Source organism: Perognathus longimembris, chromosome 7 (assembly GCF_023159225.1).
Source record: "Perognathus longimembris pacificus isolate PPM17 chromosome 7, ASM2315922v1, whole genome shotgun sequence".
Taxonomy (NCBI): Eukaryota; Metazoa; Chordata; class Mammalia; order Rodentia; family Heteromyidae; genus Perognathus; species Perognathus longimembris.
In genome coordinates, this window is record NC_063167.1 from 67,970,977 (window position 1) to 67,994,865 (window position 23,889).

General features: G+C 36.8%; 1 pseudogene; it reads right to left on the bottom strand.

Moving 5' to 3' along the window:
• LOC125355729 overlaps positions 1–22,597 on the bottom strand; it is a 30,750-nt pseudogene extending 8,153 nt beyond the window's left edge.
• Between the last annotated feature and the right edge of the window lie 1,292 nt (positions 22,598–23,889).

Below are 23,889 nucleotides of genomic sequence, written 5' to 3' on the forward strand. Positions count from 1 at the left end.
AAACAAAAACAATCAAGTAGAAAGTCTTTGTGGCAGAATAGATGACCTATAAGGCAGGTTCTTGGGGCTATATGAAGATAGAGCAGATATAATAGAGTAAGAGGAGGTAATTATACATAACCAATCTAAGAAACAAGAAATGAGCTTGCAAAAACTTTGGGACTCAATTCAAAGAATGAATTTGCAGCTGATAGGTAACAAGGAAGAAGAGCAGGCAACTAAGGGGAAAATATACATATTTTACAGAATTCTAGAAGATAACTTCCCAAATATCCTAAAAGAAAGGCCTATGCAATTACAAGATGCCTTTAAAACGCCAAACCAGACCAGAAAAGAACATCCTACTTCCACAATATAATCCACACAGGATCAATAGAGACCAAGGAAAGAATCCTTAACGCTATCAGAGAGAAAAGATTGATTACTTAAAAGGGAAATGAATTAGAATAACTACAGATTTCTCAGCTGTGACCATGAAAGCAAGAAGTGCCTCACTTGATGTATTCCAGACACCAAAGTCAAACAACCCAGAATACTGTACCCAGCAAAGCTTACCTTCATAACCAAAGGAAAAATAAACACATTCTATAACAAAGAAAAATTGAAACAATATTAAATGACCACTGCAGAAGATAAATATGTACTACAAGAACACGACATTTGCAGACAAAATGCTCCTTACAAGGGAACCAGATAAATATAGTAAGAAAAGTTTAGGCACAGCCCAAAGAAGGTGAATAATGTGGCAGGATTTACCAGACACTTCTCAGTCGTAATTCTCACTATCAATGGATTTAACCCTCCAATTAAAACACATAGTTGGATAGTGACTAGTTGGAGCAAGACCTGTCCATCTGCTGTTTACAAGAGACACATCTTGCCAACAGAAGCAGACACATTTTCAAAGTGAACCATTGGAAAAAATCTTCCAAGTGAATGGCCCCCATAAACAGGCCAGAGTAGCAATTCTAAAACAGACAAAATAGACTTCAAATTAAATTAGTAATAAGTTAACTTCAAATTAAATTAGTAATAAGTGACGGAGAAGGATAATACATAATAATAAAGGGAACTCTTCTTGCAGGAGGTTATGACAATTCCATGAACCAAATGGTGGAGCACCCAACTTCATCAAACATTCTAAAAACACATAGTTCTAAACACATTGATTGTTGGCCACTTCAACACATCATTGTCACCTTTGGATACATCATCCAGGCAAACTATCAGCAACAAAACCTTAGACCTAAATAATTTCATTGGCCAACTATAATTAAGAGACATCTTCAGTATTTATCACCCAGCAGCATTAGAATATGCATTCTTTTCAGCAGCCCTTAGCTCACAAAGCAAATCTGTGCAAATTCAGAAAAATTGAAATTATTCCTTGCATCCTATCAGACCACAATAGGAATAAAATTAGAGCCCAACAGCAAAAGCTATCACAGAAAATGCTCTAATTCATACAGACTGAGCAACACATGGCTGAATGAACAATGAATGGGTCAGTGAAGAGATTTGGAAAGAAATTCAAATACTTGGGGAATTTTATAAAAATGAACACAGAAAATACTGCAAAGGCAGTACTCAGAAGAAAATTTATAGCTCTGAGTGCCTATATCAACAAATTGGAGAAAGCTCAAATCAACATATTAATGATGGACCAAGCTCCTTGAAAAAAATCTCAACCAGTAGATGGAAACAATAATAAAAATTAATTCAGAAATGAATGAATTAGAGACTAAAAACACAGGAAGAATAAACAAATGGTTCTTTGAAAAAATTAAAATTGACAGGCCCTTAGCAAATCTGACTAAAAAGGAGAGAACACAGTCAAATATATAAAATTATTGATGAAAATGGGAATGTCACAACAGAAACAAGGAGGATTCAGCATATTATAAGGGAATACCTTGCCAACCTTTATGCCACGCACCTGGAGAATCTAGGAGAAATAGATGCATTCCTAGAGAACATTGATATACCTAAACTGAACCAAGAAAATTTAAACCAACTAAATAGACCCATAACAAATAATGAAATAGAAATGTCCATAAAAGACCTTCCATTCAAGAAAAGCCCAGGACCTGATGGATTTACTGCAGAATTCTGTAAGGCTTTCAAAGGATAACTCATTCCTGTCCTCAAATCTTCAATGAAATAGAAAGGGAAAGATCACTACAAAACTCATTCTATGAAGCCAGCGTAACATTCATCCCAAAAGCAGATACGGGCCCATCAAAGAAAGAGAACTATAGACCCATCTCTTTGATGAACATCAATGCAACGCTTCTCAATAAAATTCTCGCTAACCAAATTCAACACCAAAGCAAAAAAACACCAAAAACCAAAAAACATATACTATAATAAAATGGGATTTATTCAAGGAATGCAAAGCTGGTTCAATATACATAAGTCAATAAATGCAATTCAACTCATCAACAGAAGCAAGAACAAGAGCCATATGATCATCTCAGAAAAAAACATTTGACAAGATTCAATACCCTTTATGATAAAAGCTCTGGAGAAGCTAGGAATCCATGGAACATTCCTCAGTATAATAAAGGCTATATATGAAACTCACAGCCAGCATTATACTCAGTGATAAAAAAAAATTAAAGCCATTTCCTCTAAAATCAGAATTGAAACAAGGACATCTACATCTACTCCTTTTCAACACAGTACTGGAATCCTAGGAATAGCATTAAGGCAAGAGAAAAAACATCCAAGTAGGGAAGAAGTAATACTCTCTTTGCAGATTACATGATCTTGTATTTAAAGGACTATATTGATACTTGCCCCAAGTTACTTGAGAGGATCTTAAACTTTGGTCAAGTATCAGGGTTTAAAATAAACCTATAAAAATCAGTAACTTTTCTGTATGCTAACAATGAGATGACTGAGACTGAAATTAGGAAAACATTGCCATTTGTAGTAGCCTTAAAAAAAGTTAAATATGGGGCTGGGAATATGGCCTAGTGGCAAGAGAGCTCGCCTCGTATAAATGAAGCCCTAGGTTCAATTCCTCAGCACCACATATATAGAAAACGGCCAGAAGTGGCTCAAGTGGCAGAGTGCTAGCCTTGAGCAAAGAGAAGCCAGGGACAGTGCTCAGGCCCTGAGTTCAAGGCCCAGGACTGGCAAAAAAAAAAGTTAAATACCTAACAACTAACATAACCGAAGATGTGAAGGTCCTCTAATGTGAAGAGTTTAAAAATCTGAAAAAAGAAATCAAAGCAGATTTACGGAAATGGAAAAACCTATGCTCCTGGGTTGGAAGAATTAACATCGTAAAAATGGCAGTGCCGCCCAGAGTAATTCACAAAATCAATTCAATAGCCATCAAAATCCCAACAACTTCCTTCAAAGAAATAGAGAAAGCAATCCAAAATTTCATATGGAATAATAAAAGACCCCGAATAGCAAAAACAATACCTCGCAGAAAGAACAGTGTTGGAGAAGCATCAGTACCAAATTTCAAACTATTACATAGACATAGTCATAAAAATAATGCTGGCACAAGTATAGGCCTGAGGGCCAATGGAGGAGAATAGAAGATCAAGGAATGAACCCACTGACAAAAAGCCACGTAATATTGACGTAAGGAGGTCAGATCTGGCCAGTGCCATCTTGCCCATATGAATTGTATGATCTGGCATCTTGCCTGCATGGGTGTGCCTCAATTCATAGAGGAAGGGAAGTCACACCCCCAGGTGATGGGTGAGCCTGAATCCCTGGAGACAGGGGTAGGCACTTGGCCTATAGGTTACTGAACCTGTCAGTCTGGTGCTTGGGACTGGGAGCTTCCTGTGACCCTGGTCCCTGATCTGACCCTACTTAGGGTCAGACCAGCTCAGGTGTCATTTACACCATGCCACATGTCTCCATGTTTGTGTCCTGTCTCCTGGCTTAGCTCTGGTCACCATGGTGTCCCAAGTCAGCTCTCCATTGGAGCTGAATTGGTTTGTTGGTATTGTTTTTTTTCTTTTTTTTTTTTTTTTCCTATCTTTCCTCTCTGGCCTGTTTCCTAATGGTGTTAAGGGTATCTGCAGGCTGCAGGCCTTTGAAAAAACTAGCTGACTGCAGACTGCTAATGCTCTAATAAAGACTCCAAGATTCAATCCTTCAAAATGTGGTTTCTCTGATAATTTACCTTACAACAATATTTGATAAGGGAGCCAAAAATACAGATTGGAAGAAAGTCTAGTTTCTTCAACAAATTGTGCTGGAAAAATTGGCTATCTACGTGCAAGAGTACAAGGCCTGCGTTCAAACTTCTGTACTCATTACCTGACTCATGTAACTGTAACCCCTCTGTACATGATGGTTATTATAATAAAACATAATGAAAAAAATAAAACATTGGGGCAGAAATAGGTATCATACTTTTTAGGATGCTATTTGTGTATTTATTGGGTCAGTACAGGGGCCTGGACACAAGGCCTTGGGCTCTTGCTTGGCTTTTTTTTAAACTCAAGGCTGGTGCTCTACCACTTGAGCCACAGCTCCATTTTGAGCTTTTTGCTTGTTAATTGGAGATAAGAATCTCTCAGATTTGTCTTCCCCAGATTACCTTAGATCTTTGATTCTCAGATCTCAGTATCTAGGATTACAGATGTGCTCCACCAGCACCTGGCTAAGATGGCTATTATTTAGTGGAAAAATACATAAAGACTGATGAAGATATGTAGAACTGGAGCCACTTGTACATTGTTGGTAAGAATGCAAATTTCTAAATAGGAGGGAGGTTCTTCACCTGAGAGTTAAAAATAGAAAAACTGTTAATGATCCAGTAATTATGCTTGATGGAAATTTTTCCAAAATTGCAATCAGATCTTGAAGACACATTTGAACTTCCCATGTCCACCATAGTAACATTATTCACAATAGTAGCCTAGATGTGAAATATTATGTCAATATCGTGAGTGGGATATTCAGACTTTCTTTTTTTTTCTTTCCTTCTTTTTCTTTTAAAAAGTATTTATTTTCAGAGTAATGTACAGAGAGGTTACAGTTTCATAAGTCAGTGAGTACATTTCTTATCAAACTTGTTACCTCCTCCTTCCTTTTTTCTCCTACCTTCCCCTCTCCCCGTTCCCTCCCCACACACCCCCAAGTTGTACAGTTGGTTTACAGCATATTGTTTTGTAAGCATTGCTGTTGCATTGGTTCACCTTTTATCCTTTGTCTCTCCATTTTGGTGTTCCCCTTCCCTTGTTCCATTAAACATGCATATAATACCCATTGTACCAAAGTCAGTTACAGTGACATCAGGGGTAAAACCATGGGGAAGAAAGATAAAAGAAAAAGGCATAATTTCCTATGGTATGTTGCAAATGACAACAACAAAGATAAACCACTTTTCCAAATATTGTAGCCAATTTCGCTTAGCATCATTTTATGTGATCATATGTACATTGCTATTGAGCTATTTAGCTCTTCTGCTAGGACTATCCTAGACATGTTCTCTGAAGAGGAAATGAGAATGGCCAAGTGGCACATGAAGAAGTACTCAACATCACTGGCTATAAAAGAAATGCAAATCAAACCAACACTGAGATTCCACCTCACCCCAGTAATAATGTCCATTATCAAGAAAACTAGCAACAGTTGCTGGTGGGAATGTGGCCAGAGAGAACACCACAGCACTGTTGTGGGAGTGTAAACTGGCTCAACCACTCTGGAAAACAGTGTGAAGGTTCCTCAAAAGGATTATCACAGAGCCCCCTATAACCCAGAAACCCCACTTTTGGGCAATTACCCAAAGGATTACAAACAAGATCACACAAAAGCTACCAGCACTACTATGCTTATCGCAGCACAATTAAAAATATGGAACCAACCCAGATGCCTCTCAGTAGATGAATGAATGGACCAATAAAATGTGGTACATATACACCATGAAATTCTATGTTTCTTTTAGAAAGAATGACTTGACTCCAGTCGTGAGGAAATGGGAAGACTTGGAAAAAAATCATACTAAGTGACGTGAACCAGGCCCAAAGAAACATAGACTCAATAGTTTCCCTCATTTGTAATAAGTACTAAAGGTCTAGGATAGTCCTAACAGATGATCACAGTAGCTCAATTGCTACATACACATGATCACATAAGATGATGCTATCTTAAATGAACTCCAAGTTATGGAAATAAGTGGTTTACCATTTTTTCTTTTATTTTCAGCATACTACTTGAACTTATACCTTTTTGTTTTGTTTTTCTTCCCTATGGTTTAACCCTTGTCACTGTATTTGATTTTGGTACCCTGGGTTTTGTATATACATTTATGTGAATTAGGGACAGAAATGGGAACATCAAAAGGGTGAGACAAAGGGTAAAAGGTGAACCAATCAAACAGCAATACTTACAAGACAATATGTTGTAAACCAACTGCACAACTTGTGGGTGGGGGGTGGGCAGGAGGGAAGGTGGGAAAAAATGAGGGAGGAGGTAACAAGTTTGACAAGAAATATACTCACTGCCTTATGTATGTAACTGTAACCCCTCTGTATATCACCTTGACAATAAAAATAAAAAAGAATGGACTAATGTCATCACAATAGTTGGCTTATCATAAAGGACATATTCACCTTCAGTCTTTGCCTTTCTTTCATGGAATGATCTTTAAGAAAGTTCATTGTAGTTATAGCACCCTTGACTTGAATTTACATCTCTATGACTATGATCCAATGTCTTTTAAAACTTAGTTTACATTTACTATACAAGGAGAATTTCATTGTCATATTTCCATACATTTACACTGTATTCCAATCTCACCATCTCTGTGACTTTCCATGTTCCCCTTCATTCCCAAAACAATTTCAGCCAGTTTCATTATTTTATTTTATTATTCTGTTGGTCGTGGGCTTGAACTACAGGCCTGGCTGGGTGCTGTCCTCGAGCTCTTCCGTTCAAGGCTAGTGCTCTATCAATTGGGCCACAATGCTACTTCTGGTTTTCTGGTGGTTATTTGGAGATAGTCTCATGGACTTTCCTGCCCGGGCTGGCTTTGCACTGTGATCCTCAGATCTCAGCCTCCTGAGTAGCTAGGATTACAGGGTGAGCCACAGGTGCCCACTCAGTTTCATTATTTTAATAGTTGTTAATAATCAGGCGTGTGTGTGTGTGCGCGCGCGCGTGTGTGTGTGTGTGTGTGTGTGTGTGTGTGTGTGTGTACCAGTCTTAGAGCTTGAACTCACTGCCTGAGTACTGTCCCTGAGCTTATTTTGTTCAAGGCTAGTGCTCTAACATTTGGTTTGTTTTGGTTTTTTGCCAGTCCTGGGGCTTGGACTCAGAGCTTGAGCACTGTCCCTGGCTTCTGTTTGCTCAAGGCTAGCACTCTACCACTTGAGCCACTTTCGGCTTTTTCTATATATGTGGTGCTTAGGAACCAAACCCAGGGCTTCATATATACTAGGTGAGCACTTTACCACTAGGCCATACTCCCAGCCCAAGGCTAGTGCTCTAACATTTGAGTGAGAGCTCTACTTCCAATTCTTTTGATAGTTTAATGGAAATAAGAGTTTCACATACTTTCCTGCCCAGACTGCCTTCAAACCGTGATCCTCAGATCTCAGCCTTCTCAGTAGCTTTGATTACATGAAGGAGACACTGGTGCCTGTCTAATAATCTATTTTGACAGTATTAAAACTCCTTTTTCCTTCCTGTTAGCCCAATCTCCTCCTACTAGTACCCATCCCTGTCAGCCTGTTTTCCTTTCCCTGCCCTCCATTCCCTATTCTGTACACCTTTGAGTGTTTTAATAGTATTTTGTATATACTTGTAATATATTACAAAAGTCTGAGCCTAAGTGGAAGTAATAGCACTCCCTCTGATATCTTTCCTTGCTTACTTGAATAACCCATCTGAGGAGAAACACTAATGCCTCTGTCCATGGTCCTGTCAGGAAGGGATTGAAAAGACAGAATTTATGAGCATAAATGGAAATGGCATTATCCATGCCTTGCTCCAGCCATATATTTCATACATTTCTCCCAGAAAAGTGGAGACACAGCTGCAAGCTTAAGTAGGAGGGACAGTACTCTGTGCTTCTTGTTTAAGCAATAAATACAAGATTTCGTATTCTTAACAGAGTTTTTAAGACATCTTCAGGTCAGAAAGGGAGAATGGATAATCCTCTGGCTTCCTCTCTACATTGTTCCAGCAAGAAATTCAGGCTTATTAGAACTGGGGAAGGTAGAGGGAATACCAAAATAGAGAGATAAAGAACCAAAAGATAAACTATTCAAAAAACAACAGTTACAAAACCATTTGGTGTAAACCAACTGCACAACTCTTGGGGAGAGAGGTAGAGGGGGAGGAGGGAGAGGGGAAAATGAGGAAGGAGGTAACAAGTAGAACAAGAAATGTACTCACTGCCTTTCATATGAATCTGTAACCCCTCTGTACAACACTTTGACAATAAAGAAAAAAAATTCAGGCTTGCAGATATTTCATGGAAGGAATTTCTGAGACCTTACCAAGCCTAAATAGGAACTACTTATGCTTTCCCCCGCAATCCTGCGTTGGTAAGAAATCCAAGTCTATATGCTGTCTCTGAAAGCAATTTCTGAATGAATCCAGCTTCCCATCTTTCACTACCCTCCGTTGCGGCACTAGGTCCTCAAAATATATGTTCTAGTGATTTGTATAAAGTCTTAGCAATTATTATCTTTGAGCATAGTGTATCAAGAAGGACACTTCTTGATTATGAGAATGGTAGAATGGTATACTAAAAGACAAATTACAAGGTGAGTGCCCATGGCTCATGCCTAGTCATTCAGTAGGCAGAAAACTGTGTGAGATGTAGCTCTAAAATGTCCAACACTACAAAAAATGGGCAGAATACAGAGCCTAAGTGGTAGAAAATCAGCCAAATAAATAACAGTGCAAAGCCTTGAGTTAAAGCCCAGTGCCAGCATCCCCAGTGCCAAGTGGTGAGTAATGGTAGTCAAAGTCTTCCACTTAAAAATGAGGAGGCATCTGGGTACTGGTAGCTCACTCCTGTCATCCTAGCTACTCAGGAGGCTGACATCTGAGGATTGTAATTCAAAGCCAGGTGTGTAGTAGAGTCCATGAGATTCTTATCCACAATTAACTGCCAACCCGCCCCCCCCCCCCCAAAGTGGAGCTGTGATTCAAGGGATAGAGCACTAATCTTGAGCACATAAAGCTTAGGGACAGTGCTTAGGCCCTGAGTTCAAGTTCTATAAACAGCATGTGCACGTGCTCATCCACAAATGCGTGCACGTGCACGTGCACACACACACAATTAGGTTTCTATGAGAGGGGTTCATTCTCATTCCTAACAGCAACATGCATAGTTATTCTTGAGAAATAATAGTCTTAAAATGGAAGACACCTTTAATGTTTTTAGAAACCCTTTGACAAGACCCGTTGACTTAGCTACAAACTATTAAGAGCTGCCTTTAATCTCTCAGAGGACTTCAAAGGGTCATCTTGATTTAATACACTTGCATATCTTCCCATGTATCTTTTAAAGCAGATTAAAAAATTAATCAGGTATATTCTATTTCCTGTTTATATGAGCAACAAGTTTTTCAATTCTTTCATACTGTACTTCATCTGTATTAAGTGCTAGTCCGGGGGTGTTCCATTAATGATTTGGGTGCTAGGAATCTAATACAGAGAATTCAAATACCACCATTAAAAGTTTCTAGAGAAATGGGAAGGCATACTTCCCAACTATCCGGGTAACTCCCAATAAGACATGTTGAATATAATAAGTTAAAAACAATTAGCGACTCAGCATAATATATACATAATATTATTCTCATGTTAAATATAACTACCTAGCAAATGCAAGGTCTTGAGTTCAAGCCCCAGTATTTCAAAAAAATAAAACCAGCCTCAAAGACCTATTTTACTGCATATAAACATTTGTCATGGAAAACAAAATAAAACCTAGATTCATATCTTGCCTAGGTAGAGATAACTAATTTATGCATTCAGTGATCCACTTTAAAACATCGATACTTATAAATGAGTGTATTTATGTTTGTCATAATGATGTCAAGAATAGTTGACATATATTTCCTACAGTTGCTAGCATGAATACATGTAGAGGTCATTGGCATGAATACAAACCCTCGTCAGTCATCATCTTAGGTCATGTAAGCAGGCAATGGAGGTCAGGGCTCAGCCTCCTTATGGTACCATGTGCTTTGACTTATCTGAAATTGAGAAAGAACATAACAAACAGCCATGCCTTTGTGCTTGGCAAAGTCTAAAACCAGAAGCCTTGGAAATAAATACTGCAGCATCTCACACTCCTCAAAATGGAGAATATTTTGTAACCTCTTTTTGATTATTTTGTTTTACATTTTTTATTTTCCATAACAAATTTTCTTTGTATCATTATCTTATATTATTTTCCTTCCTTTTCTGTATGTTTCTTTTTTCTTTACTCTCTTTTGTTAACATCATAATCAATGTTATCACTTTTTCTACACTAATGCAAACTTCTTAGCTTATATTACATTGCTCCTTTCTTTTATGATTGGGAATATGTGTGTGTTCATGTGTACAAAAGATATATACTATATAATCATACACACTATAATATAATAGTACATACTATTAGTACATACTATGTAGTATATACTAATAGTATATATAAAACAATAAATATATGTAGAGTAATATGAATAACCTGGCAACATGATTCCTCCGCATGTCCATAACTCTAATAATTAGTTTAAAATATATCACAGTGGTTAAAATTCTGAAAATATTTCAAAAGTATATAAAAATTTTTAAAAGTTCTTATAGAGGTAATGTACAGAGAGGTTACAGTTACATAATTCAGGTAATGAGTACAATTCTTTTTAGACATTGTCACCCTTCCTTTGCTCTCTCCCAGTTTTTCCCTCCCATTCCCACTCACAAGTCGTACAGTATCTACTGAGTATCACTGCTGCTTTTGTTCACCCTGTGCCCCTCCATTTCTGTGCCCCAGTGTGCCCTCTCAAAAACAGATAAACAAACAAGACAAAAAGAAAAGGAAGTAAAAACAGCAATGAAGAAAAAAATCAAATGTCTAATTGTGAAAACAATGATTTCAAAGATGAATAAAGCAAAGAAGACAGTATACGATATGGGAAAGAAAATCAGAAAAGACATAGATTACCTGGTGAAAAATCACATTGAAATGTTGCAAATGAAAAGTTCAGTAAATCAAATAAAAATCTCAGTAAAAATCAGAAAGAGCAACAGGAAAAAGAATATTAGGCCATGGTCAAGATTTACAAAGAAATAATAACACAATTCAAAACCTTGGAGACATGATTAAGAGATCACACATGCCATGTAGCAGTGGTTCACATGCTTGTACTCCTACCTAATCAGGAGGCTTAGGTCTGAAGATCATGGTTCAAAGATAGCCAGGGTGTAAAATTCCTTGAGACTCATATCTAATCAGCCACTTAAACGCTGGAAGTGGAGAAAGTGGAACTGTAGCTCAAATGGTAAAACACTGAACACTTGAACACAAAAGAACCAAGAGAGCCCCTAGACCCAGAGTTTTAAATTCCAGGACTGGCACCAAAAAAGGAAAAGACAAGGGATCATTCATGTGTCTGCACTGAGATATAGACTAAAGGCACAACAAAACTGTTCAGTGAGACAACAGAAAAATTTAAATATCTGTAAAGAAATGGAAATTTAGGTACAGGAAGAATTTTGGGACACAAAAAGAACTCTTTCATATTATAAAGACGAAAGTGCAGAATAAAGAAGGAATATTGAAAGCTGCAAGAGAAGTCAGTCATCAATAGCTCACACTTAACTACTCAGGAGTTTGAGACTTGGAGGATTACATTTCAAAGCTAATATAGGCAGAAAGATCTATGAGACTCCATTTCTCATCCAGGAAAAAGCAGGGCTGGAGTCATAGCTCAATCAGTAGAATGCTAACCATAAACAAGGGAGTCAAGCGAAGCACAAGGCTCCTGAGTTTAAGCTCTACTACCAGAAAAAAAAAAAAACTGCAGAAAACAACCAATAATATCATATTCAGTGAAGACATCATTTAAAATCAAAGGGAAAACACACACTTTCTAATGAAAGAACTCCATGAGCACAAAGCTAGCATTCAGATCATGGAAATGATTTTCATAGATGAGGAGAAAGACATTCACAATTATATTAGGGAAAATAAAATTCTAGTACAAGATTAGAAAAACAGATGGAAACTAGAAAAGAAGATTAATTCAGTAAACTAACAAACTTCTAAGACAAATAAAGATGAAAGAATAGGAAACAATATTCAAAACAACTATACCCCCAGCAAATCAAAATAGTAGGAATTAGTACACACCTCTGAATTCTGGCACAAGATTAAATTATCCTAATTCTTCAATTAGAAGATGCTGATTAGATTGAAAAGTCAAGAACCAAATGGTTTGATGTCTGCAAGAAACAGCAGCAAAGACTGAAAATGGAAGGATGGGAATGATCTTCCAAAAAAGTACACCCTTGAAACAAGATAGATTAGACGTACTTATTTGACAAAGAAGACTTCAAAACAAAATTTATTCAGAAGACATAATGTAAATCACTACATATTAAGAAGGAGAATAATTCATCAGGAGATATAATCACAAATATATATATCAAATGTCAAAAACCCAATTTCATAAAACAAACAGTATAAACAGGCCAAGATACTTGGATAATAGATTATTTTAATACTTTATTCTCATTAATGTATACATTATCCAGAAAAAAATCAACAAATAAACTTCAGAGTTAAATTGTACCAGGTTAAATAGACTTAAAAAATAAGTATTGAATTTTACATCCAATAGCAACAGAGTATACACATTCTTCTCAGTAGTCCATGGAACTTTCTCCAAGATAGGTTTCATTGTAGGCCACAAAGCAACATTCAATATGTAGGGAAATAATTTGTTGTTTCTTCTCTTATTGTAATAGAAAATCAAGAAATCAAGAGCAAGCAAGGATACAGTGACTATACAAACATATGCAGATTGAAAACATACACTTTTGAATACTCAATGGCTCATTGGTTAAATCAATGAGTAAATTAAAAAGTCCTGCATTCAAATGAAAACAAAATTATCACTTATCTAAACCATTGGAATGTCGTAGAAGCTGTTCTAAGAGGGAAGCTTATAGTTGTGAGGGCATACATTAAAATATCAGAGAGCTCCAATTACATAATCCAATGATATACTTTGAGATCTTAGGAAAAATAAGAATGATCCAAATAGAAGTTTAAGTGAGGAGATGAATCATAAAAAGAATACTAAAAATAATGAAATGGAGACTAAAAGAATAATGCAAAGGGCCAGTTACTTCTTTAAAAAGATAAGCAAGAGCTGGTGCTGGTGTCTTACACCTATAATCCTAGCTACCCAGAAGGCTGAGATCTGAGGATCACAGTTTGAAGCCATCCTGGGCAAAAGAAGTCCCTATGAGACTCTTATCTCCAACTAGCCACTCAAAAACAAAGTGATCATTGCCCTCAGTGCACACATTAAAAGAATGGAATCAGAACAGGTAAATAACCTCATGATGCAGCTAAAACGACTGGAGAAACAAGAAAAAATTGAATCTAAATCAACTAGGAGGAGAGAGATCACAAAGATTAAAGAAGAAATAAATCTGATTGAGAATAGAAAAATCATTCAACAGGGCTGGGGATATGGCCTAGTGGCAAGAGTGCCTGCCTCATATACATGAGGCCCTGGGTTCGATTCCCCAGCACCACATATACAGAAAATGGCCAGAAGTGGTGCTGTAGCTCAAGTGGCAGAGTGCTACCCTTGAGCAAAAAGAAGCCAGGGACAGTGCTCAGGCCCAGAGTCCAAGCCCCAGGACTGGCAAAAAAAAGAAAAGAAAAGAAAAATCATTCAACAAATAAATAAAACTAAAAACTGGTTCTTTGAGAAAATAAAATTGACAGACTCCTTGCAAGACTTCAAAAAACAGAAGAGAAGAGACTCATATTCATAAGATCAGGGACTCCACCAGAAAAATTACAACAAACACACACGATATTCAAACAATCATAAGGAACTATTTCCAGAACCTTTACTCACTAAAGAACAAAGAATTTAAAGAAATGGATCAATTCTTACAGAAGTATAAACTGCCCAAACTGAATCAAGAAGAAATAAATGAACTAAATAAAACAATAACTTACAGCGAGATACAGGAGGTAATCAAGAGCCTCCCAACAAAGAAAAGCCCAGGCCCAGATGGATTCACCAATGAATTCTATAATACCTTCAGTGAGATGCTAATACCAATACTCCTCAACCCTTCTGTGAAATAGAAACAGAGGGAGAAATGCCAAACTCATTCTATGAAGCTAATATACTCATCCCCAAACCAGGCAAAGACCCAACAAAAAAAGAGACTTACAGACCAGTATCACTAATGAACACAGATGCAAAGCTCCTCAACAAAGTATTAGCTAACAGAATCCAGAAACTGATTAAGAAAATTATACATCATGATCAAGTAGGCTTTATCCCACAGTCACAAGGATGGTTCAACATCCACAAATCAACAAATGTAATTCACCACATCAACAGAGCTAAGACCAAGAACCACATCATCATCTCAGCTGATGCCCAAAAAGCCTTTGACAAAATAAAACACCCATACATGTTAAAAGCCCTGGAGAGAATAGGAATAGAGGGAACATTCTTTAAAACAATAAAAGTCATATACAACAGACCAACTGCTAATATCATATTAAATGGGGAGACACTAAAACCATTTCCCCTGAACTCATGAGCAAGACAAGGATGCCCACTCTCCCCGCTTCTATTCAACATAGTGCTGGAATCCCTAGCCATAGCAATAAGGCAAGAGGAGGACATCAAAGGGGTCCAGATTGGCAAAGAAGAAATAAAACTATCCCTGTTCTCAGATGACATGATCTTATATCTGAAGAACCCAAAAAAAATCAGTCCCCAAATTCCTAGACCTAATAAACCATTTTGGCAAAGTAGCAGGATACAAAATCAACCCACAAAAATCAGTTGTTTTTCTGTACACCAGCAATGTATAAGCAGAAAAGGAAATTATGGAAATAATACTATTTACAATAGTTTTAAAAAAAGAATAACTTACCTAGGGATTAAGCTAACTAAAGATGTGAATGACCTATTTAATGAGAACTATAAAAATCTAAAAAAAAGGAAATTGAAAAGGACACAAGGAGATGGAAAGACCTCCCAAGCTCATGGGTAGGCAGAATCAATGTTGTGGAAATGGCCATATTGCCCAAAATGTTATACAAATTCAATGCAATCCCCATCAAGATCCCAGCTACATTCTTCACTGAAATAGAGAAAACAACCCATAAATTCATATGGAACAGCAAAAGACTTAGAATAGCCAAAGCAATTCTAGGCAAAAGAAATAGTGTGGGAAGAATCACAATACCAGACTTCAAGCTCTATTATAGAGCCATCATAATAAAAACAGCCTGGTATTAGTATAAAAACAGACCTGAAGACCAATGGAATAGAATAGAAGACCCAGAAATAAAGACACATTCTTACAGTCAGCTGATATTCGACAAAGGAGCTAAAGACATACAATGGAAAAAAAAATAGCCTTTTCAACTACTGGTGCTGGGAAAACTTGGCAGCCACATGTAGAAAACTCAGAGTAGACCCTAGCCTATCAGAATGGACCAAGATCAACTCAAAATGGATTAAGGACCTCAACATCAGACCTGAATCCTTGAAACTACTGAAGGACAGAGTAGGAGAGACGCTAGAACTTATAGGCACAGGTTGTCCCAGCGGCACAAAAGATAGGGGAGAGTCTCGACAAATGGGACTACAAAATAAAAAGTTTCTGCACAGCTGAACCACCAAACTAGAAAGACATCCAACCATATGGGAAAGGATCTTCACCAGCACAGCAACAGAAAAAGGCCTAATATCCATCATCTACAGAGAACTCAAACAACTAACCCCCTCCAAACCCACTAAACCAATTATTAAATGGGCAAAGGAGCTAAAGAGAGACTTGACAGAAGAGATAAAAATGGCAAAGAAACATATGAGGAAATGTTCAACATCCCTGGTAGTCAAGAAAATGCAAATAAAAACAACCCTGAGATACCACCTCACTCCAGTTAGAATGGCCTATACTCTGAACTCAGCCAACAGCAAATGCTGGGGGGGATGCGGGGAAAGAGGAACCCTTCTCCACTGTTGGTGGGAGTGCAAATTAGTACAACGACTTTGGAGAACAGTATGGAGGTTCCTCAAAAAGCTCAGCATAGACATATCCTATGACCCAGCCATACCACTCCTAGGCATCTATCCTGAACAACAGGTCTCAGGATTTTATCAAAAGGACATCTGCACATCCATGTTTATTGCTGCACAATTCACAATAGCCAAAATATGGAAACAACCCAGATGCCCCAGTACAGATGAATGGATCCAAAAAATGTGGTACCTATTCACAATGGAATACTACATAGTGATTAGAAATGACAAAATATTGGTATTCGCAGGGAAATGGTCAGAACTTGAACAAATCATGTTGAGCGAGACAAGCCTAGAACACAGAGAACAAAGGGGCATGGTCTCCTTGATATATGACTGTTAGGGTGGCTGGGGGGGCAGTAGAGATCAGGTCTGTGAAACAAAAAACTTCTTGTCAAATGGTATTTCCATAGGTTTGGGTCAGCGACCTTACATTATGTATCTAAAACCAAACAACTACTAAACATAAAAAGGTCTAGAATAGACCTACATTTGAAGTTCTAGGTGAATTTCCTTTGACATATGCTACGTGGTTACTATATATGATTTTGGTACACTGGATATTGTATATATGCCTACTTGATTTAGGGAAGGAAAAGAAAAATGAGGGTGGAAGATATCACAAGAAATGTATTCACTGCCTTATTATGTAACTGTACCCCTTTTGCACAACACCTTCTCAACAAAATTTAATTAATAAAAAAAGCCAAAAAAAAAAAGACAAAACAAACAAAAAACCAACAAAACTGAAAGTGGAACTGTGGCTCCAGTGGTAGAATGCTACAAAGAGGCTTAGGAACAGTGAGTTCAAGCTTCACCAGACAGAAAGAGAAAGGAAGGAAGGAAGGAAAGAAGGAAGGAAGGAAAGAAGGAAGGAAGGAAGGAAGGAAGGAAGGAAGGAAGGAAGGAAGGAAGGAAGGAAGGAAGGAAAGAAGGAAGGAAGGAAGGAAGGAAGGAAGGAAAGAAGGAAGGAACTAAAAAAGAGATGATGCAAATTAGTAAATGGGAAATGTTATATCAAATACCACTAAAGTCCCAGGATCATTAGGGAATGTGTTTTGAAAAATTATAATCCAATAAGTTGGAAAACCTAGAAGAAACTGACAAATTTCTAGACATAAAAGACCTATGAAAATGAAACCAAGAAGATATAAAATCCTAAATAGATCAACAATAAGCAACTACAAGCCAACATCATACTTAATGGAGAAATTTTTGAACATTTCCTTTGAAATCAGCAAGGTGTTAACTATGTCTATGTTTACCATTATTATTCCATATACTACTTGAAATCTTAGCCAGAGCCAGAAGGAAAAGAATTTAAAAAGGGATATAAACTATCTCTACTTGCAGATAATATGACCTGGAAGACCCTAAAGGAGCCACCAAAAGACTTTCAGATCTGATAAATATTTTCTAGTAAATTAATAGAATACAAAATCAGTATGTCAATGTCAATAACTTTTCTATAGATCTATGCACTCATTGAGAAAGAAATCAGGGAACAACCCCAGTCACAACATACTCATAAAAACTAGGAATAAAAGCAAATGGTGGTAAAAGACATCTACAGGAGAAGGTATAAAATACTAAAAAACCAAAGTTAAAAATACTGGAAGAGGGCTGCGACTGTGGCTTAATGGTAGAGTGCTTGCCTAGCACGCATGAAGCCCTGGGTTCAATTCCTCAGCATCACATAAACAGAAAAAGCCAGAAGTGGCACTGTGGCTCAAGTCATAGAGTGCTAGCCTTGAGCAAAAAGAAGCCAGGGACAGTGCTCAGACCCAGAGAGCAAGCCCCAGGAGTTGCGAAAAAAAAAAAATCTTGGAAATAAAAAGACCTTTCATATTCAATGATTGGAAGAAATGATAATGTTATAACTATATTACCAAAGGCGACTTATATATTCAGTAAACTCCCAATGAAAATTTCAGTGACTTTCTTCACAAAAACTGCATACATTTGCCATTTAACAAGAAAGAAAAAAACAGATAGCCAAAGCAATCCTTAGCAAAAGGAGTCAGGCTGCAAGTTTCATAACAGTTTATCTCAAACTAGAATACCAAGCAATAGTAATAAAAACAGCACTGCAGTGGATAAAAAACAGACATGAAGAGCAATGGAGTGGAAAACCCAGAAATAAACATACCCTTACCATAGTCATTTGATGATCAATTAACTGTACCAAAACACATTTTTTTAAAAAAAAGAATGTCTCCTTAACAAATTGTGCTAGAAAACCTGGAGATCCATATCTACATGAGGAAGAGTGAAGTATATCACTCTTACCCTGTACATAATCCAATTCAATATGTATCAAAGACCTTCAAGTAATATGTAAAAGTCTTAAAACCACTAGAGAAAAATATAGGGGAAATGCACATGTAGGTCACAACTTTCTGAATAAGAATCTAATAGCTCAGAAAATAATAGGAAGAACTGAAATTTTTTACTATATTCAATTCAAGAGTTTCTGTAAGTTGTTGTCATTTGGTTGTTTTTTTGAATTGTACTATGTCTCCACAACTCTGAAACAAAATCACGTGTATGGCTTTGGGGAGAGATGGGTAGCATGCAAAGGCTACAGGATACAGTTAACTCACCTGCACAAATATGTTCCTTACTGCACTATTCGCAGCCAACATATGTAAACAGCCCAGATGTCCTTCAGTGAATGAACAGATCAACAAAATGTCGTATATACACACAGTGGAACATTACTAATTCATTAGGAAGAATGATATTACATGATTTGCAAAGAAATGAATGGACCTGGAAAAACTGCTAAGTGAATGATATATACCTTCTCTCATATGTGGAAGTTAGATCTAATGTATAAATATAGAGGTAAACACATATGAGATCATGTGCACATGCACACAAATATATACCAGGTATAGTATCTGGTGCAATTCGTTAGAACAACCAACTCACCATCTAACAAAATGAATATCAGGAAGCTGGTACATGAAAGGGGTGTGTATGAGTGTATAAGGTGAAGGAGAGGGAGTAGATGAATGAAAAGAGAAATGGGGAGAACACAGTCATAATATTTACTGTATATACTATGAAACTAAGAAAATTGAGGGGATGGGTGCATTTTAGAAGGATTGGGAGAAGGATGAAACAAGAGATATTGATTGAGATGCACTGTGTTCATAAACTGACATGTTGAATGGTATGTTCTTTTTACAAGTACTTAAACATAATAAAATATAATTTAAAATGTGCAAGAAGTTTCCATTCCAACAGATCTTTAAGCCACATCATAGAAACAAGAAAAATGAAAAAAAAATGGTTAAGTGACTTCTATGAAAATTTGTATTTCCTCCAAACAGAACCCAAAAGTAGATACTGAAATGGTTCAGATACTAAAAAAGAACTCAAAAATCTACCTTTAAAAATATCAATAACTTTAAGATGGTACATACAAATAGGTAAGGAAGTCAATTCAATATCTGGATGAGAAATTCAGTAAGTTGGATGAAAAATTCAGTAAGGAAAATGAGATTTATAAAAACTTAAAACCTTATAAATGAAATATTCAATGAATCACATTAAAACACTGTTGAAAGCACTGTCAGTGGTCTACATCAATCAGAAGAAATATTAGAGACTGAGGTCAAATCAAGGGACTACTATAGAGCAAGAAAGTAAGAAACAAACATGACCTTAATTTTCAAGATCTTGAGGACCTAGTTGAATGATAAGAACCTTTGTTATATAAGAAGGACATTACTAACTGGAGCCATGGGGAAACTATCCATTGAAAATATAGTGGAAATATTTCCAAAATCTAGGGGCAAATATGGAAATCCATATCTAGGAGGCATTTCAAACCTTCAAATATATATGACCGAAAGTGATGTCTCCATAGCGTATTTTATTTTAAATGCCCAAAGTATAGAAAAAAGAATATTGAAAGCTGTCAGAAATATGTATTAACTTACAAAAGCAACTTTATCAGAGTTATATCAAACATCTTAGCAAAACCTTAGAAGTCATGAAACATGGAAAACATGGAGTATGTACCCTTCAAACGCTGAAGGGTATATATAACTGTCATCCAAGATTACTATATCTTACAAAGTTCTCTTTGACAACTGATGAAGAAATAAAGACCTTCCAAGCATAAAATAAGGTGATTCATGACCACAAATCCAGAAGATATTTAAAGGACTGCTACATACAGATGAGGGGAAAAGTTGTAATAAGGAGAACTCAGAAAGAGATGAATAGTAAACCAATAAAATTTAGAAAAGAATCAAATATATTTAACCAGCAAACACCAAAATGAATAAAGAAGAGAGAAAAGAGCAAAAAGTTCTCAAATCAACTAGTAGGGAAATCAACAAAATTATAGGAATATATAGGCACATGCTTCAGAATAATAACATTAAATTTTAATGATCTTTGTAATCAGACTAGATTTTTAATACAGACTAGATTATTGCATTTTGTAAGGAAGGTCCAACTGTTCATTGTCTGAAGTGCATATGATTTTGTGCAAAGACACACAGACCAAAAGTGAAAAGGATGGAAAGCAGTAAAGCAACAATTTTCTCATAAAGGAGACTTCAAGCCTACGTAGCAACAAGATATAAAATAAGTCACTATGTACTAATAAAAGGGAACAATTCATCAAGGGTATATTATTGTAGCTATATATTCACAAAATATGTGTGGCCCCAGCTACCTAAAGACAAATATTCTGGATGTAAAAAGACACATCCTGGACAATAACAGTAGGAGATTTAAGTACCACATTCTTATCAACATATTATCCAGGAAAAAACAAAGAACCTTAAGAGTCAAACTGTACCATACATCAAGTATAGAAATGCCTACAGAATGTTCACTAAAGAGCTTTGAAATAAACATCCTTCTCTTAAGCGCACAGAACTTTCTCCAAATGGAACACCTTTGAGTTCACAAAGAAAGTCTTAACAAAAGGAGAAAAAGAAAATAATCGATTGCATTTTATGAGATAATAATGCAATAACACTGAATATTAAAAGCAAGAGACACTACAAAAATTATATGAACACATGGAGATTTCTCATTTAACAAACCAGGAGAATTTGAAAATTTATGGAATTAAATGGAAAAGAACATACAATTCACTAGAATACATGTGATGTAGCAAAGACAGTTCTAAGAAGGAAGTTTATATTTATGTGTTTACATTTATAAAATCAGACACCTATCAAATAAACTGATGGTTCATTTCAAGGTCCTGGAAAAACAAGAGCAAAAACTTAAGTTATCCAAAGGAAAGAAATTATGAACATCAGAGCTGATGGCAAAAATCACTTGGCGTGAGGAATTCCTAGCAGAATCCTAGGATTCTAGCACCCTGGGAACACGCATATTATGCAGTTACTCAAGAAAGGTAAGCCTCTTTGCAGCGTGGTTGCGTTCTAATTAGTGCTGCTACATATTGGCATGTGGAACTGTTTCTGCTTCACTTCCTCCTAATGGGAGACTCATCTACTACAGATCTCATGTAAGGAAACTCTTTACTCAGCTGAGGTTTATTGGGATATCTAAAGAAAGAGGCTAATGTTAGTGGGAGCACATGAGGAAGGACACATCCGAACAAAAGAACATAAGACTCCCCTCTTGGTGTCTGCATGGTGTCCTTGCCAAATGTCAATTGCCACACCTGCTTGGACTTGTTTATGGACCCTCTGTTCTATTCTAGTGGTTGATGTGCCTGTTTTTGTACAAGTACCATATTGTTTAACTTACTCTTCATTTAAAATATAATTTACAGTGAGCTAGTATAATCTTCCAACTTTTAGTTCTCAGATTGTTTTGGTTATTTAAGGTAATATATTGGATTTTCCCCCCAAATTTCTGTCAAAAATGTTATTGCCATTCTGCTAGGAATTGTGTTGTATGTGTAGATCATCTTATGGATAGTTCAATGATTTTTCTAATCCATAAATGTGTTGTGTTTTTCCATTTCTTTGTATAGAGTCTTTTATCAATTTTTAAAAATAATTTTTAGTATTCAGCAGTGTTTTGTGCTATGACAAAATACTTGAGGAAATAATTTAAAAGAGGAGGATTTTTAAAAATTATGGTTTCCAAGGTTCAGTCTTTCAGTTAGTTGGCTCCATTGTTGCTGTGCTACATACAGAGAGGCAGATCATTGTGGTGGAAGAGTATGACAGAACAAAGTCACTTCCTGGTATCCAGGAAACAGATAAGGTTTGGAAGAAGAGACAGGGAAAGATGCCCCCCAAAGGCACATCCTGCCGACCCAACTAATGTCCTCCAATAACGCCTTACCTGTTAAGTTTTACCATTGCCGCAAGTTCGTTTTTCTGCTCTGCTTTGATACCTGTGCTTTTTGGTGTCTTTTTTAATTTTTCTTTTCTTCTTTTTTTTGGGGGGGGGGGCCAGTCCTGAAGCTTGAACTCAGGGCCTGTGCACTGTCTTTTTGAGCTTCTTTTTGCTCAAGGCTCTACCACTGTGCCACAGTTCCATTTCTGACTTTTTCAGAGTTGTTTGTTAAAAATAAGTCTCACTGATTTTCTTGCCTGAATTGGCTTTGAACAACAATCCTCAGATCTCAGCCACCTGAGTGGCTAGGATTACAGATGTGAACCACTGGTGCCCTCTTGCAGTTATTTTAATTCTTTCAGAGTTTGCTCCCTGCCTGACCTGAATCAATAATACTTCTACTTTCAGCTTCCTGAGTAGCTTCGGTTGTAGGTGTGAGTCACTAGTGTCCAGGTAATTCATTTACGTGTGTGTGTGCACACAAATGCTTGTGTGTGTGTGCGTGTGTGTGTGTGTGTGTGTGTGTGTGTGTGTACTCATAGGTCCTGGGGTTTGAACGTAGAGTCTGGGCACTGTCCCTGAACATTTTTGCTCAAATATAGTGCTCCAATTCTGGCTTTTGATAGTTATTGGAGATAAGAATCTCACAGACTTTCCTGTTTGGGCTGGCTTTGAGCCACATATCTCAGATTTCAGCCTCCTGAGTATTGAGGATTACAGGCATGAACCATTCATCCCTGGATGATTCATTTACTTATAAAGTAATTATTGATAGGTAAGAATTCAGTTTTTTCATTTTATTATCTGTTTTGTGACTTGTGTCAATCATTTTTCCTTTCTGTCTTTTGATTTGATTTTCTTTTCATTAGCGTATACTAAATATATAAAAGAATTTTACTGTAATATTTCCATATATATATAATGACTTCTGATCAAATTTACCCAGTCTATTACTTTTTTTTTTGCCCAGTCCAGGGGCTTGGACTCAGGGCCTGAGCACTGTCCCTGGCTTCTTTTTGCTCAAGGCTAGCACTCTGCCACTTGAGCTACAATGCCACTTCTGGCCTTTTCAATATATGTGGTGCTGAGGAATTGAACTCAGAGCTTCATGTATACGAGACGAGCACTTTACCACTAGGCCATATTCCCAGCCCACTCTATTACTTTTATCTCCCATGATCCCCTTTTAAAACAAATGTTAATGGTTTAATAAAAGCAATAGCCACTGGGCGCTGGTGGGTCACATCTACAATCCTACCTACTCAGGAATCTAAGATCTGAGGATCAAGGTTCAAAGCCAGCCTGGGCAGCAAAG